This window comes from Panthera pardus, unplaced genomic scaffold, assembly GCF_024362965.1.
Source record: "Panthera pardus isolate Hobbes unplaced genomic scaffold, ASM2436296v1 HiC_scaffold_25, whole genome shotgun sequence".
Classification (NCBI taxonomy): Eukaryota; Metazoa; Chordata; class Mammalia; order Carnivora; family Felidae; genus Panthera; species Panthera pardus.
The window spans coordinates 89,560,372-89,574,565 of record NW_026526821.1 but is presented as its reverse complement, the minus strand read 5'-3'; the positions used below and the strand labels follow the sequence as shown (position 1 = coordinate 89,574,565).

The 14,194-nt window shown below is 47.2% G+C and overlaps 1 long non-coding RNA gene across 2 annotated transcripts; it reads right to left on the bottom strand.

Annotated features, from left to right (window-relative positions):
* Window positions 1-201: 201 nt before the first annotated feature.
* On the bottom strand, window positions 202-10,897 carry LOC128773539 (uncharacterized). 2 transcript variants are annotated; one of them, XR_008417898.1, is made up of 3 exons: window positions 3,378-10,897; window positions 2,584-2,763; window positions 202-479 (listed from the first exon to the last, which is right to left on the bottom strand). It is a non-coding gene; the product is annotated as an uncharacterized LOC128773539 (long non-coding RNA). The 2 variants fall into 2 exon arrangements; XR_008417897.1 differs by lacking the exon at window positions 3,378-10,897 and having other exon boundaries at window positions 2,584-3,371.
* Window positions 10,898-14,194: the final 3,297 nt, after the last annotated feature.

The window sequence follows — 14,194 nt, the reverse complement described above, 5'->3', positions numbered from 1 at the left end:
AAGAGATGAAATAACCTGGAAATCTTCCAACTTAAGGGGGCTGGGCAGAAGGGTGGGAACTTTGGCTCTGAGACTCAGGTTGTTGAATACCCAACAGGGATAAAGACCTCGATGCTCCCCGACCCAGACCTTGATTTGATGGGATGTATCAGTCAGGGTCAGTTTGGCTTTGATGTAATAACAAATAATCCCCAGATCACAGTGGTTTGACATAAAAGTTTATTCCTCGATCATGAAATGTGTCCATTGTGGGTCAAGAGGAGCTCTGTTTCCCACAGCCACCCAGGGACGCAGGCAGCTGGAACTGGACATGCTGCCTCCTCGACCCTGAAGGCAGGAAGCGAGCACGGGGCAAATCAAGCACTAATTCTCCAAGTGCTCATCTGGAAGTAATACAAGTCACTTCTGCATTCATTTCACGGGCCAAAGCAAGTCATGAGGGGTTGGGGAAGTGCAGTAGGTACAATGCTGCCATGTGCCTGGAAGCAGAAGCAAAAGTACTTGGTTAGCAGCACTCATAACTAACACACAGGGAATAGTGTGTGCATGTGACGGGGATGTGGGGTCTCTAAGGTAGGTGTAAATGCGATCAGTTCTGTCCATTTCATGAGGGCAGGCATGGAGGCTTCTGCCTCCTGGGGACATATACTTGAAATTCCCAGTCGATTGGTTGTCATTCCTCCCACTAGAGAACTAGATTCAGAAATTTAGACCAGGGTGGAAGAAATCTGACCCGAGGGAAGCCTGGTGGAACGGATGAGTGGCAGTGGGGCAAACTCAGTAGACATTAATTTGTAAATTGAGACAGAATCCAGCAGAGGAAAGGACTTGGGGTATATGTGTCACCAGGGGCCTGACAGCTAAAGGAAAGTTCTGAAACACCACAGCTTCGGCAGAAGCATTTCCTGCCTTCTTGCCATTTCACTCCCACTCATCCTTCCTGGCTAAACTCGGGTGACACCCCAGGAAGCCTTTGATGGTCTCTCAAGACTGAACCTGCCAATCACATCATTAGTAGATTTAGTAGATTTGTCCCATCTACTGTGCTGTGGACAGGGACCACATCTTGCTCAGTGCTGGCTGCGGTATGGGGGATGTATTAGAGTCTCAGCATGGAAGCAGAGAAACCAGCTGGAAGGCTGTTGCAGAAACCCAGGTGAGAAAAAAAATCATGGTGGTCTCCATTAGGGTTGTGGGCTGGGGATGCAGAGATGTATTGGAGACAGATTTAGTGACTCACGTCAACAGGATAGGGATCAATTATATGAGGGCACACAGAGGAGGTTTCTGGAAGAGCAACAGGGTGGATGGTAGCACCAAGGGGCCCAGAGGAAGAGCGGGTGGCTGAATGAAGTCAGCAAGGACATGTCCATTTGAGGCACATGTGGGACATGCCCAGAGACCCAAGCAGCAGCATATATATGGGGACTTGAGGTTCAGGGGTGGGGGAAATTGGCTGGACCAAGATCTTATTATCTACCTCCTGGTTAAACTTAAACATCAAATCCTCCAACAAGGTCAGCCTTTTTAAAAGGACTTAGTAAAAAACAAAAACAAACAAACAAACAAAACCATGTAGAGTTGGGGAGATGAGACCACAGAAAATATGTGCAGTATAAAAATCATGAAATTCCTGAGCTACAAATCTTAAGAATCCAGCCAGAGTGATGCAGAGGCTTCCTAAAAAGAGCTGAGCATCCCTAAAAGGTTTCTTCATCATCACCCTGTTTGTCCCATTATCTTGTTTCCATATGTTGTTCCCATTCCATCTCTGCTGGACAGGAGCCTGCTCACTGTCCTGAGACCTGAACTGGAGATCACCCCTTTCCTTATCGAGGCTCCCCCTTCCCCATATCCTTTGTGGGTGAGGGTCAAGCCCCATTTGCGGGAACTGTGCAGTGCAAGGGGACCAAGCCTCAGAGCCCCCATCATTCCACTTGGCCATTGTGCACCAACCCCCCCCCCCCCACACACACACACAAAACCTTCCCTTTCCCCAAACACTGAGATGTTCCCTCCGGGTGCCTGGGCTCCATTTCCACTCCTCTAGGTTCTGGTTTGTGACTGTGGGCAAGGTGATTTCCCTCACCCAGCCTCCTTCTCATCTGTAAAAATGGGACTTATGCTAGCTCCTTTGCAGGTTCCTTTGCAGAGCATCAAATGAGCCACACTGTGGCAATGTCCTATCTCGGACCTTGTATGTAGCAGACGCTCAGATGGTCTCCTCCTTCTAAGCCATCCCATCCCCTGATTCCTCTGCCCCCTTCACAGGGAAAGGGTCTTACAATATTTTAACTATAAATAGCCATGGCAACCAAAGTTAAAATTTATACAATAATCAGTAAGGATATTATGCATTACCTAAGAGAATGGAGGCGATGATGTGTAGGTGCCCAGGCACCCGGCTTGGCATGGAGCAGGAGACCTTCCTCAGCCTCCCCAGCTGGAGATGACAGCTCTCCAAACACCTCCTTCCCTACATATTCAAGCAGCCCTAGGGCCTGCCACCTCCACTCTAAACTGTCCAGAACTTGTCCCCTCTCTCAGGCTTCCCGCGGCTCCCCGGCTCTCACTCCCGCTTACCTCCTTGCCCTCTCCCTGCGGTTGCCTTTCTCACAGACGTGGATCACATTGCCCTGGATTCCGACCTCCTGGGCCTGGCGGTTTCGCCAAAGCCCTGGAATTGAAAAGACCAGGCGCCTGGGCCATCCTGCAGCCAATCAGGAAAAGCTTCAGACGCTTGCCAAAGTGTGATCCGTGGACCTACAGCAGCGGTGCGATGAGTTTGTCAAGAGGGCAGACTCTCAGTAGGCCCCAGAGCTGCTCATTCAGTGTCTGCACTCTAACAAGACTTCCAGGTGATTCCTAGGCACCCTCAAAATTGAGAAGCTCTGCGTTAGAAGCCTTTGGAGATAAATGGGCCAGAGGTAAAAAGGACGCAGCCGTGCCCCATGGAGCGGGAGAGGCGATCTTGGGAACACCTGCACTAACGGACTGAGTCACTCGAGGTCACGCTGGCACTGTTCCTGGGGAAGTATTCTGGATTGCCAACACTGTACTATTTATCTGCTAAGCCAGGGAGGGGGTATGAGCTGATGCCTCCCTCTTCTTGCCATTCTTTAGGGTTGTCCTAATGGAGGCATGACTAGGCCATGACCCACATCCACCTGTCATTTGGCCACTTCAAACCCCAATAAAACATGAATTTGAGCATCCGACTTTTGGAAAGCAATCTAATTATTTATAGTGAAGCAAGAGTCCGCAAGACAGAAAATAGGTGTCAAGGCAGAAAGAGGCCACAGGGAACAGATTGGCCACTCAAACAAAAACATGTAGTGGGCTAAGGACACCTGAGTGAGGCAATGATGGGCACTTACCTGGGCCTGCCTGGATCCACCAGCCCAAGAGGAACCTCACAGCTGCTAGAAAAAGGAGGAAGAGGAACCATGACGTGCAGGAAGCCTGGGAGCAGCCCACAAGGCCTGGGTGAAGAGCTTAGGTTTCTAAGTACCTGCTGATTGCTATAGAAAAGTCAATGCAGTGGGTTTCTTAGAAAGTATCCCTGGGGCCCAGGGAAGAGGCTGCCCCTTGGCCATGAGAGCCTCTTTGGAGGGAGGCAGGTAAACACCTTTATGTGATCTACCAGTTGTGCGACGTCTGTGTACTGCTTCCTGTGGGCACGCCTGGGACGCAGACCCCAACATCACCACTGAAAGGAAACCTCAGGATCAGGGATGTCAGATTTAGCAAACAAAAATACAGGGCATCCAAGTTAAGTTTGAAGGTCAGAGAAGCAACATAAAATTTTTTAGTGTAAGTATCTACCAGATACTACATTCCAGAGCAACCCTGCTCAGGTTTAGAGTCTGTCTGTCCCCAAGGCGGGAGACTAGGAGAGGCTTGGGTTGAAAGAAAGTCTCCACCTAGGGCCCAGTTGTACCCTCCTAAAACCTACCCTATTTCTGAAATCAGAGAGAAAGCAGACTTTGTTAATTTGTGGGTGGGGCAGTCTTTTGCGAGAGGCTATGCATACTGTTTGCTTTTAAATATTTTGACCTACTGAGGCACCTGGGTGGCTCAGTAGGTTAAACCTCCAACTACAGGTCATGATCTCGCAGTTTGCGGGTTCGACCCCCACGTCCGGCTCTGTGCCAACAGCTCAGAGCCTGGAGCCTGCTTCAGATTCTGTGTCTCCCTTTCTCTCTACCCCTCCCCTGCTTGTGCTCTGTTTCTGGCTCTCTCTGTCTCTCTCAAATAAATAAACATTAAAAAAATTTAAATGTTTTGCCCTACAAAGATGGGAACAACCAACATGTTTTTTACATTATCATGTATCCAGTGGGGTAGTTCAAAGAATGTAAACTAAAAAATATTATAGTTTTGATCATTTCAAGTCAGGTTCCTGTAGGAGATGGACTGGTTTTCTTAGTCCAGACCAATAAAATCCTGCTTAACCAGAAAAACTGCTCCTATGTAAGCAGGCTTTTATTCATTGAGACTTGTAGAAGAAACTGTTGGTAACTATTTACCTGATCAAACAGTCTAAAGGTATTTCTGAGCATAAAATCAATAAGCTCTTGTGTATGTCAACAACCCAAATTAAATGATAAATTTAGGGAAAACAATTACAAAACAAATGAATGGAAAAGTGTTATATACTTAGTATGCTTCATATGTGAGAAAAAAGATAAACACCCAAAAGGCAGGGTAAGGCAAAGGACATGAACATTCACAAAAGAAGAAATACAAATGACCAATAAAGATATAAAAAGTCCAGCCTCATTAATAATCATAGCAAACTGACGGATCACAGAATGAAAATACTTAATTTTGCAAAGACTGTAACAATTCTCTTTCCCAATTCTCTTTACACCGAGGGGACCAGCAATTCATGTACCCTTTTGGGAAGCAATTCAGCAATGTTTATCAACAAATTTCATAAGGTTTATACCCTCCAGCTCATTAATTTCACTTCTAAGAAAGTGGTGCACAGAAATGTAGGTACAAGGATCTTCATAGAAGACTTACTTATAACAACAGAAAACTAGAAACAATCTAAGTGTCCTATATTAAAGATTGATTGATTTATAGGAGGTGAGCCCATTAAATTATTATGCAGCCATTATAATGATTTTACTGATTTTATTTTATTTTCTTAAGTGTTTATTTATTTAGTCCAATGTTAATCACTATTAATGTTGGGGACAGTATATTTAAAAATCTTGTCTGCTTTCACATTAAAATAGTGTTTTTGAAAACTATTTGGCAACATTGGAAACTATTTACCATATGCAATCAAAAGAAAATATTAGTATATATTACCAAAATTTGTAAGTAGATATGTACAAAGATTAGAGGAGAATACATCAAAATATTAACAATGGATCTCTTGGCGATTTTTTTCTTCGCCCTACCTTTCTTCTAAAATTTCTACAAATAAGTATTATTCCTACACTTGAGAAATAGAACATTATTATTGAAAAAAGACAACTGGAAAGCGGGTCCTTGAGAAAGAAGGAAGCAGATCCGGCTTACTAACAGAATGATTTCAGTTTTGCCCATTGCAGCCACCTGGAGAACTCCAGGAATACTGGTGCCCAGGCCCCACACCCAGAGATTCTCCTCGAATGGAGCTGGGTGGGGACTCCAAGCCTCATGTCCTTGGCAACATCTAGCCACACCTGGGCGAGGTCTAATGTTTGGCCAGGCTGGGAACCACTGCTTGCACAAGCCATCACACGTTTCTGCAGGAGTCTAAACTCTGTGTCTGATGGAGGAGGAACTGCAAGACCCGGTCTCAAGCCCCATCAGTGGCCCGCTGTAGCTGTAGGCTTTTGGCAAGCCATTTAACCAAACCTTAGTTTGTCTGTCCATACAGTGGGAATTTTTAATGCCTACCACAAGAGTCGGGGTATGGCCTAGAGGGAGGGGGTAAATGAGAAAGGTCTGTATAAAATAGAAAACATATAGAATGAGCTCTTTGTGAGAACCTGGAAACTCAAATGATAACACTTATCTTTGATCAATGAAATATCCTTGGCAACAGGGGAACCCGTGTAAATAAGCGGGTTTGTTTCTAAGCTCTGTCAGTCTTGTAATTTGCCTTGATTTGGAGATTCCGCAGGCAGGTGCTGTCAGATGTGGATGCCCGGGACAGTCTTAGCCTAAGGGCTCATGGCCAGTAGACAGCAACCAATAGATCTGAGTTGGTTCAGACCATTTGGTCATCTTGCTTTGAGAGGTGGCTGGCTTCCAGAAGCCAAAACCTTGTTCTCATGAAAATGTGCCTTTGCATTTTAAATAAATACCGCTTCCCAATACATGTTTCTTATTTAACCGTCTCCTTGGGAGGTTGCGTGGCCATTGCTTAAAATGTCTTGGGAATTCCTCTTTTGAGATTGCCTTTGTCTAAGCTACATTTTTTTTCTGGGTAGTTTCAATCAGTGAATTCATTCTCTATCCTTTGGAGAGGAGCTTAATTTTAGAAAGCAGTCAAAAATATCTTTCAGAACCAAACCTGATGATTAAGATGGCATTCAAACCTAGAGAAGACATTTCTTTAAGTGAAGAGGTCACTCTTAAAGTACACGTGTGCCTATTTGCTACCCAGTGTATTCCCAGCACCCTGCCCAGTGCCTGGGACCCAGATGTTCAACATATTGCTGTTGAACGGTAAACAGAGCTTGGCTCTCTACTGGGACCCATAAACTGGCTCCAAAGGTAAGTGTGAAGGCTTTGGACCAAAGCAACCTATATGGGATTAATAACATTCTAGCCTGTATGCTGATTAGAAATTAGTCCCTTTCTTTGGTAAGTATGCTATGTATATACCTTATGCATTTGACTAGAGAGAAAATGTTGCAGTTTCTTCCCCTTGTTGGGGCTAATACTGGATTTCCTTTCCTAAGGCAACACTAATCAGCGACACTGGGCAAATTCAAGCATTTTTGGAATTATTTTTCATGCCAGCCCAATCCACAAAACAACCAAGCATGGTATTTGGTAGTTACCAAGGGCAATGCCTGAAACAAAATTCACGTTTTCACACGAGGATTTCAAGACACTGACATTAATCCAGACTTGCACATTAGCGAAGGTCCACACCTCCGGCTTTAATGAATTTGAGGAGTGTGGAGTTAGGCAACTCATAGCCCAGAAAGAGAGCATCGTCTGAGAGTTTGAACTCCTGGGCTGTCCCAGCTCCACAGCTAACTAGCTGAGCAGCCTGGGGAGAACATTTCACACTTCCCCCACTTGGTCTTTATGTCCTTATCTTTGCAGTGATCTTGCACTCTTAAAGTCACCTTATCTATGCAGTTATCTCCACTCTTAAAAGTCGCCAAAGCTAAACTGAGAACCTGAAGGCTGACAAGGGGTAAGAGGACAGGTGGAGAGCAGCAGCCACCCCCGTGGAAGGTGATGGACAAGAAAGCAAGGTCCTGCTCAGCTAATGGGGGGACTTTTACAGTAGCAGAGCCAATCTCAGCTAAGCCAGAGTCCCTGCTCTGAAGGAGAAAGAAAGCCAAAGCCAAAGCTCAACTGCTTCTGGCAATGGAACCGTTTCCAGGAAGGGAACACACAGGTCATCTGAGGTCAAGTTCAGGGCACGCAGCCAGCCGCCAGGCGGGAAGGAAGCTGCAGTGAATGCCTGCTTGCCTGCTCTCCAAGTCTTTCACCTTCTGAACACAAGTGCTGTACCAGCCCCTTTGCAGGTCTCCCAGGGGACCGCAGAGGCTCCTTCCAGACCCAGGCCTTCTGGCTCTGGCCTCACAGACACAGCCTACGCAGAGGTGCTGAGAGGAAGCAGGTAGGAGACAGCGTGAGCAGTGGAGGTTCGCTGGCCTGTCTTGTCGTTGTCCTGCAGAGAAGAGGGGCCCAAGTGCTCCATTTAAAGCATTTGAGCATTCCTCATCCACTGTTGCCCTCCCCATCCCCGGAACACACAGGACACGCTCTCAGCTCTCTGCCTTGGTCCATGGTGTTAACTCCACTGTCTTCCAGCTTCTGCTCTACAAATCCTGCTTTCGTGTAGTGCCCAGCTCATATGCCATGTGACCCATGCAGTTCCCTTTGCTGGAAGTGGCACCTGTTGTAGACTGTCTTGCGTCACACTTGAAAGGAAGCGTCGTCTCTCCCCGTTTGGGACCACACTGTACCCACTCTTTACCATCACATTATGCCTATCCCTTCCTTTGCCCATGTTGCTTACCTGCCTGCCATCATGTTCCTCACCTCACCACCCAGGGCTCAGCTCAGCTAGACTCTCTGAAAGACTTTCCACCCACAAAGACCTAGCAGCCCCACTTACCGAGTGGCCGCTCTGTGCCCAGACGTTTGTCTACAGTATTTCTTATCCTGAAACACCCCTGCAAAGCAGGCGCAAAGATAGTTTCACTTTCAGACTTCAGGAAAACAGAGGCTTAGAGAGGTGCAGGAACTTGTCCAAGATGCATGGCTGGTTAGTGGCCGAGCCAGGATTGGAGCCCAGGTATAATGCCTACACCTAAACCCCCCATCTCTTCCGTGCTACTTTTTCATTCATAAGACAAATATTTTGAACTTGAGGCTATACGAACCTTGGAGATCACCTTTCTTGTTTTCAGAGCAAGGAACCCAAGGAGTAGAGAGGCCGGACGACTTGCCCACCCCATTTCCTCATTCCTTGCATGTGCTGGCACTGGGGACCCAGGAACCATCTATCCGCTGCAGGGGCCACCAGTGCCAGGTAACATTCTCTGGGGCTTCCAATTGCAAGCCTCCTGACACACACCTGCCTTGCAAGCAGGGCCCCGAAGGAGGCAAGAGAGAATGTTCCAGCAAGCTTAGAGCCACAGGATTATTAGTTCAGCTGTATACAATGGTAAAACCCCAAACAGCAGTGACTTAGGTTTATACCTTTCTCATGTAGAAGTCTGAGGAGGGCAGTATGGGGCTAATGCTGCTGATTAACCCACCCAGGGCCTGAGGCCTCTTTTGTCTTCCGCAGGTCCCTCCTAATGAGGCCCTGCATGGTCCCCAGTGTCCCCAGGATCACCTGGCACAGGGGAGTCTGAGAGCAAGCTCAGAGGGCTCACTGCCTGTCTTCTACTTGTACCCTTCACACCGGCAAGGCAGCTCTGAGTCTGGCTGGGGCAAGCATGCTGCAGGCAGCATTAAGGGGTAAGAGTGTGGGGGACATTTCATTGCTTAGTCCAAGGGGCCCTTCTCAAGCTCAGCCTACTTCTTGTCTTCTCCCCTTCTTCCTTCTTTCCATCTGTCTAATGTTTATCGAGTTGTGCATTCCTGTGTGCCAGGCACTGGAGGTACAAAGAGAGATAGGCGCATTCTGTGCTTGAACAAAGAGATGAGGAAATAGACCATTTTAATGCTATGTGGCAAGGGCAACCATAAGATACATGCAAAGTTAATGAGCTTTGTGCTCAACAGGAGCACAAAGGCCGGACCCCTGACCTTCCCCCTCCCAGCCAGGTAGGAGGTCAGCAAGGGCTTCCTGAAGAAGATGCCTGCTGATGAGACGGACCTGAGAAATATTAGGGGGCAGTAGCTAGCCCCAGATGATTGCCTGGATGTTGGGGGTGAGTGAGAGGGAGGAGTCTGACGCTCCCAGTTTTCTAGCTGCAGTGGCCGGAGGAGTGATGGTGCCACCATGGGTACAGAGCACACAGACCTTCTCCCATGACAGTGCTCTCTTGCCTTGGGGAACACCCCCCAGCTTCAGGTGGCTGTCACCTCCCCTGTACGACCCTTTTCCATTGCTAAAGACATGTACATGGGCCCTTTTTATTGTAAAGGTTTTAGGTCAAGTGCCCTTGGGAGATGAAGTCCCCTCGACCCTGGTCTAGTCAGATGCAGGAGCATAGTCTGTACCAGGCAGCCTCCAGGCCAAACCAAGCTGATTTCCCAAGTGTCACCTGAGCCTGCTGTGCCTCATGGAAGCTTTGGCTCTAAAACACCACCTGTAGTGAACATCTGCCACTTTGTGAAGAACCAGTGAATGAATCCCCTTCCTGTGTTTGGGGACTTTCCCACTGTGGTTGGAGGTAGAGCTGGCCTCACACAGTGAAGATGAAAAGTCAGATACTATCTGACTCCCTTGCAGCTACCTGGCATGTCAAGGACATGTGGCCGAGACTACAACTACGATACACCTCCCAGAGTCTCAGGGCTGTGAGGATCTTTGTGTGGCAGAGGCGGTTACAGGGGGATCACTTTCTCCTAACAGCCATGGTGCACACTCTGGGACCTTGCAAATGACAGGCCTGAAGCTTGAGCTTCAGTAGGTTCACACTAGCTTGCATCTGTTTGCAGTTAAGGACTGTGACAATTCCTTGGCAGGTGATCAGTCCAGCAGGGTACATGGCTAGGGCAAATGCAGGGGAGAGGGGAGCACAGACTTTGTCTGGAGGACAGTGAGTAAAACCATTCAGCCAAACAGAGGATTCTTTCACAGGGTGGAAGAAGGGGAAGATAAGGTTGGAGAACCCCCAAAACCCCAAGTAGCCTGGTCATCACCTTGTAAGAGGCACCAACATTTTTTAAATGAACTTTTATTTTGGAACAATTATTTATTATTTATTTATTTTTAAATGTTTATTTACTTTTGAGAGAGAGAGGGAGAGTGCGAGCAGGGGAAGGGCAGAGAGAGAGGGAGACGGAGAATCCAAGCAGGCTCCACAAGGATCCAGTGCAGAGCCTCCACTGGATCCAAGAGGATCCAGTGCAGAGCCTGATGCAGGCCTTGAACCCACGAACCATGAGATCATGACCTCAAAAGTGACCAAAGTCGGACGCTTAACCGACTGAGCCCCAGGCGCCCCTTGGAATAATTATTAAGTAAGCTAAATGCCCAATGTGGCGCTTGAACTCATAACCCAGAGATCAAGAGTCATGCTGTACTGACTGAGCCAGTCATGTGCCCCAACTTTAGAGTAATTATATATATATATATATATATATATATATATATATATATATATATATATATTTTTTTTTTTTTTTTTTTTTTTTTTTTTTTTAAGTAAGCTTCACACCCAGTGTGGGGCTGGAACTCACCACCCCAAGATCAAGAGCCACAGGCTCTACTGATTGAGCCAGCCAGGGGCCCAGGAATAATTTTAGATTTACAGGAAAGTTGCAAAGATAGTACAGAAAGTTTCCTATCTCCCCTGATGCTAGTAACATCTTGCATTGTATGCTACATTTGTCAAAACTAAGAAGCTGATACTGGTATATTATTATTTACTAAACTCCAGGCTTGATTTGGATTCCACTGTTTTTTCTGCTAATGTCCTTCTTCTATCCCAGGATCCAATCCAGGATACACTTTGCATTTAGATGCCAATCTTTTTACAGGAGAATATTAAATATGATTAAAGCTGTTTTAGGAGAATCGTCTGATGGAACATCCAGGTTGGAACAGGATGTAGGGTAGAAAGGCATTTGTAAAGGCATTCCAGAACCTTCACCAAATTTCCAAATGCATCTCAGTGCCTGGTGCCTGAAGGGGCTCACCACCTTGAAGGTGCAGTTGCCAGGAAGAGGAGATCTGGGCCACTGGAAGCACGTCTGCCTGCTCAGGACCCACTGGGCCAAAGGCACATTTAGGATGCACCTGGGGGCCTCCACCCAGCAGGGTTAGCAAGCTAGCAGTTCTTCCTGCCTGGGCAACAAAAGTGGACTGGTACATCTGAAAAGGCAGCCAAGGAAATGCATGCAAGTCTCGTCTTGTCTCCCTTAACCAGCAGTCTGTTGTGAAAACAGAACAGACTCCGGAGTCAGGAAGGACCTGGGTTTGAGTCCTGGGTTCACCACTTACAGCAGGACTCTGCGTGAGTTCCTGAACTTCCCTGAGCTTCAGTTTCCTTACTGGTAAAAACTGGGATCTTAAGCCTCCCTCATAAGATTAATGAGAGGATGATGTAACACTTAAGAAGGGTTCACTAGGGCATCTGGCACACAGTAGGCATTCAGCAATCATCAGCTCCCTTGACAACTTGAGGATGGGATCTGGGCTCAGAATTTTTTTTGCATATCCTTGTAGTGCTTAGCACACAGAAGACACTTCATAATTTGGTGACCATACTATGGAGCTCACAAATCCAATGGCCCCAGAAAGGGCACAACATGTCTCCACTTACATCATTCACTTATTTAGCGAGTCTATATCGGGCAAGTCTGTATCACCAAGTAGCAGTAAATAGAGAAATGCCAGGCACTGTGCTAAGTGACCAAGACATGGTCTGTGTCAAAAATGGCAAAGCCCATTGGTCTCCAGACAACTTTCAATCAGGTCTGGCACATGGTCGGACATAGTTGAATCAGCAGTGTGTCCAAGAGCACAAACACCAGTTCCTTCTGGGTGGTGCGAGGGAAGAGCCTCACAGAGACAGGAGTAGACTTGGGACTGGCAGAATCAGTATCCCTTTTGGTAAAAAAAGAGCAGAAGACGAGAGAGAAGCATTGCGTTATGTGGGAAACACAAGATGTCGTCTGGACCCACGGGTAGTCCTGTGGGGTTTAAGGTATGAGTGGTGGGAGGTAAACTTACAAAAACATGGCAGCTCTAATACTTCCACACAGGAAGGGCTGGGGGGCGGCTGTCTGGTGGCAGGGGCTGGCAGAAGACCTGACTTGAAGCTATCCTTTTACACAGCAGCTACAGGTTTTCTGTACAGTAGTCTCCCCCTTATCTGAGAGGGACACGTTCCGAGATGCCCAGTGAAAGCCTGAAACCACAGATAGTACTAAACCCTAAACATACTCTATTTATTCCTACACATACATACCTGTGATAATGCTCGATTTATAAAGCAGCACAGTAAGACATTGACAATAATGATTAACAAATTAGAACAATTATAACAACATACTGTAATAGGAGTTTTGTGAATGCCCCTTCTCTCTCAAAATATCTTATTGTGCCGTACTCTACGCTTCTTCTTGTGATGCTGGGAGATGATAGAATGCCCACGTGATGAGACGAAGTGAGGTGAATGACAGGCATTATGACACAGCAATAGGCTACTATGGACTTTCCCTCAAGACGTCAGAAGGAGGATCATCTGCTTCCAGAACAATGGCTGACTGCTGGTAACTGAGCTGCGGGAAGTGAAACTGCAGATAAGGGCCGGGAATAAGGTGAGGTGGCCTGGGGAACAGATGGTCGCTGGTAGTAGCAATGGGCGGGCAGGGTAAGGAGTGAGCATCGTAGCCACTCCTGGCATGGCCATGCGAGGAAGGGAGCCATGTGACCGCTAGGAAAAAGGAGGCGGGGTGAATGCATTTGGGGGAGTCGACTGCAATGCCCACTACACCTTCAACTAGAGAGCAGACAATGAGGTGCAGGAAGACTTGAGAGATTTCAGAGATTGAGAGATTTCAGAATTTGGTGAGAAAGGGATTGGAAGAGAGCTGGAGGGCAAGGATGACTCCAAGGCTTCTAACGTGGTCAACCTCGTGAAGAAACAGGCTTTGTTGTCCCGGGGGAGGGGGAAGGGGCAGGGTGGGGTGAGAACTCTGTTTTGCACACACTGAGCGGAAGGGAGATCCAGGTAATGACACCCAGAAGTCCACACGGATCTAGCTTTAAACGTCACCCTCCAGTCTGGGGTTTGCTTCAAAACAATCTGAGTGGTGGGTTGGCTACAGGTGACACAAAACTGGCCCTGAATAAATAACTGAAGTGGGTGAGAAAGTAAAAATTAGCTCAGACTAAGAAAACAAAAGCCGTGCTACCATCTCAGGCGGGGAAGACGGCACAGGTAAGGCCAGCTACAAAGCTGCCATGAAACACTACTCCTCCCAAGGGCACGCTGCTGCTAAAGTGTCATAACCACCCCCTTCTTTGCGTGGCTACTGCTTTCTGAGTCACTGAGCTCACCTTGTTCTCTGAAATGATGGACCGTCAGAAAGTTTGCCGTTTGAAATTTTATCAGTAAAAATGAAACACCCTCCTGTTGCTGGGAGGATCTAAGTCACTTTGACACAGAGAAACGGTCTTGATTTGCAATTCAGGTTTGGAGCTTCAGATAAGGGGCTTCTGAACACAACATTCACTTTGTGCTTTTGAAGGAAATGAACCTGGGCCTGCAGTGCAGTTCAGACCAGGCAGGCGTTGACTCCCGTATACGGAGACCTGCTTTTCTCTGAGCCTATCAAAGCACTGCTTCATTTACATTTTTACCTAAACTCTATC